Source organism: Canis aureus, chromosome 32, assembly GCF_053574225.1.
Source record: "Canis aureus isolate CA01 chromosome 32, VMU_Caureus_v.1.0, whole genome shotgun sequence".
Classification (NCBI taxonomy): domain Eukaryota; kingdom Metazoa; phylum Chordata; class Mammalia; order Carnivora; family Canidae; genus Canis; species Canis aureus.
This window is the reverse complement of record NC_135642.1, coordinates 37,586,680-37,590,420: the sequence shown is the minus strand read 5'-3', so window position 1 is coordinate 37,590,420 and position 3,741 is coordinate 37,586,680. Positions and strand designations below refer to the sequence as shown.

Sequence of the window (3,741 nt, the reverse complement as noted above, 5' to 3'; positions counted from 1 at the left end):
CCAGGCTCACCTTGCAACTTTCTCCACCCCAAATTGGCTTTTTTTTTTTTTTTTTTTTTTGTGATGAAAGATGCTTAGAAACCAAGGTCTGGACATCAGGTGTACTCAGTGCACAAGGATCTCTCAATGAATAGTTTTTAAAATTGAGATATAATTCACGTACCATATAATTCGCCCTTTAAGAGTGAATAATTCAAAATGCAAATTGAAACCACATTGAGTGCTCACTTCAGCAGCATATACACTGAAATTGGAACAATACAGAAAAGATTAGTATGGCCTCTGCACAAGGAACACATGCAAATTCATGAGGTGTAAAAAAAAAAATCCACAATGAGATACCATTTCACAAACATTAAGATGGCTATCATAAGGGGCACCTGGGTGGCTTAGTCAGTTAAGCATCTACCCTTGGCTCAGGCTATGACCCCACAGTTCTGGGATCAGGCCCTGTATCAGGCTCCCTGATCAGTGATCTGCTTCTCCCTCTCCCTCTGCCCGCCACTCCCCTTGCTTGTGCTCTCTGTCAAATAAATTAATTTAATTAAATTAAAGAGATGTCTATCATAAGAAAAATAATTTAAACAGAAAATAACAAATGTAGATGAGGATGTGGAAAAACTAGGATCCTTGTGTATTGCTGGTGGGGATGAAAAATGGGATAGCTACTATGGGAAACAGCATGGCAGTTTCTCAAAAATTCAAAATAAAATTTCCATGTGACCCAGCAATTCCATTCTTAGGTATATACCCCAAAGAATTGAAAGCGAAGTCTCAAAAAAAAAAAAAAAAAAAAAAAAAAAAAAGGGTATTTGAACACCCATGTTCATAGCAGCATAATTCACAATAGCCAAAAAAATGGAAGAAACCTAAATGTTTGTCAACAGATGAATGTATAAATATCATGTGATATATATACAATGTTATGTATATTATACATAATATATGTATAATAAAATATAATCTTGCCTGGAAAAAGAAGGAAATTTTGCACATGTTCCAGCATGGATGAAACTTGAGGATATTGTGCTCAGTGAAATAAACCAGTCACGAAAAGATGAAGACAGTATGAGTCCATTTTCATGAGGAGCCTAGAGAAGTCAAATTCATTCCTAGGAGAGCAGGGAATGGAGAGTTACTATTTAATGGGATATGGAGTTTTGGTTTTGCAAAATGAAAACAATTCTGGAAACGGATGGTAGTGATGGTTGCTCAACAATGTAAATGTATTTAATGCTACTGAAACACACAATTAAATATTCTTAAAATGTTAAATTTTATGTATATTTTACCACAAGTTTTAAAAGTTCAATGATTTTTTGTGTGTTCAGAGTCATATAGCCATCACCACTTCTAATTCTGGAACATTCTTTGTCACTCCCACAAGAAACCTGGTATTAGCAATTACTAACAATTACTGCCAGCAATCATTCCCCAGTCCCTGTTTCTCCTCTGCCCCAGATCTATTTTCTATCTCTATACATTTGCCTGTTGTGGACATTTTATATGAATGAAATAATAAAGTATGTGGCCTTTGTGTCTGCTATTTAGCATAGTATTTCCAATTGTTGTAACATGTACCAGGTTTTACTTCTTTTCATGGCCAAATAATATTCCATTGTGTGGATATATCACATTTGCTTATTCATTGGTTTGTTGGTGGATATTTGTATTGTTTCCATTTGTGACTTGTAAGAATAATGCTGCCGTGAACGTTAGTGGACAAGTTTTTGTGCGAGCATACCTTTCTTGGATATATACCTAGGAGGGTAATTGCTGGGTTATACAGTCCCTCTATGATTGACTTTTAAAGATTTTTTTTAAATTTTTAATTTTAAGCAATTGCTATAGCCAAAGTGGGACTCGAACCACAACCCTGAGATCAGGAGTCATGTGCTCTATGGACTGAACCAGCCAGGTACCTCTTTATTTTTTTTTATTATTAATTTTTGAAATTTTTAAGTAACACGCTTAACTTTTTGGAGGCTCTGCCTGCCTGTTTTCCCCAGTGGCCGCAGCATTATACATTGGTACCAGTGTATGAGGGGTTCCAACAGGTTTTTGAGTAGTTTTATTAATATTTTCCAATCTTTCTAAAAAGGATCTATAAATTGGCTTAAATCATACAGCTCCATAAAAAAAAAAAAAAGAGTCCTACAGCTCCATGCTGTGTTCTGCTTTGCAAAATTGTAATAAAATAAGCTGGAAGTGCCTCACACGTGCAAAAAAAAATGAGCTATTTTAATAATAAAATGTGTGCTACCAACCACCTCTGTCACCCCTAATCCGGAGTATCTTTCTGTTGGACCCTAACACCTGTGGCCTCCTGACTAGTCGCGGGGCTCGGACAGGTGAGTAGGAGGGAGGGTGATGCTGGAGAGGCTCCCGGAGCACCTCGCATCCTGTCCACCCCTTTTCCGCAATGCAGAGCAGCCGCGAACTACATTTCCCAGAATGCCCCGCACCTGGAGGTTGGGAGTTTGCAGGAGAGGAATTGGAGGGGGGGGGGATTTGGAAGGTAGAGACGGGCGAGGGGCTCGGTGGTCCTGCAGAGGCGGTGGCGGCCGCGACAGTCGCCGAGGCTGCCCGGCTTCGGGCTGAGCGCGCCTGCGCCCCCCGAGCCCCGGCGGCGACTTCCCCGCGCGGCTCCCTCCTCTGCTCCAGCCCCCGCGGGCGCTGCTGCGGGGTCGCACCCGGGACCCAGAAGACGCGGAGTGGCTTGTGTTCTGCGGCACAAACCTTGACTAATACATGTGTCTGTGGGGCAGAGGTACCATTTAACGTTTGATATATTTAAAATACAAGGGGGGGGGGGCGTGGCGTGCGGGGGAGGGGGTGTGTCTAGAGGCGGTGTTTCTGCACCTGTGGGAAATTCTGTTTCTCGGAGGCAAACCGGAGCCAGCCCGGCTAGTCTTCATGCATCGTGGGCATTAAAAAATAATAATAATAATAAATCAAAAAAGTGTCATTAAAACCTCACTTATAAGCTCCGTTTAATGGTAGAAGAATAATCCATCGAACAGGTATCCTGTGACTTGACGAAGTGCAGTCCCATAATGTTGGCATTTAGGCTACCGTTTAAGACCGTCTTTTGGCAATTATGAATCATCCCGAAAAGAGCGATTCTTAACGATCACGTCCTTTAGGCAGCCTCGAAAAAGTGATATTTCTGGTTCAAAGAGTATACACATGGGAAAGGCTGTGAATACACGTTGCCAGGTTGGATTCCAGAAGTGTAGCAATTTGCACTCCTGCAGGTAGTGACCCGGAATTTGTCTTCCCTGCCAGGACAGCCCATGACTGCCATCACATACCAGAATGTGACTCTGACGCTTGCTGATTTGCCAGGTAAAATTTCAGGCTTGGTCTTTATGCACTTGTTGATTAGCCAAGATTGTGCTCTTTCTCGGTCTCTTCCTTCCCATCCTAACTTCCGTCCTTCTCCTCCCCCTTCTTCTTCCTTCCCCCTCCCTTCTGCTCCTCTTCTCTCTCTTCCCTTCCCCTCTTTTTTCCTTCTTTCCTTCCTTTCCCTCTTGCTCTCCCTCCTTCTTTCTACCTACTTTCCTTCCTTTCTAGAATTCACATGCTTTGCCTATAAGTCTGTCAAATACCATGTTTTTATAAATTCCCCCAACGTCTTGTTGCATTTAATTTTGCTTGCATAGAATTTTATTATACATCTTACTGCTTTTATGTAAGCAAACATCTATTCCTTTAGAATTCCTAACATTGCTTTCAATA

The 3,741-nt window shown here is 41.4% G+C and overlaps 1 non-coding gene across 1 annotated transcript; it reads left to right on the top strand.

Moving 5' to 3' along the window:
* The first annotated feature begins 220 nt into the window (after positions 1-220).
* Positions 221-327, top strand: LOC144303694 (U6 spliceosomal RNA). Its single transcript, XR_013370673.1, has one exon. It is a non-coding gene; the product is annotated as a U6 spliceosomal RNA (small nuclear RNA).
* The last annotated feature ends 3,414 nt before the right edge of the window (positions 328-3,741 follow it).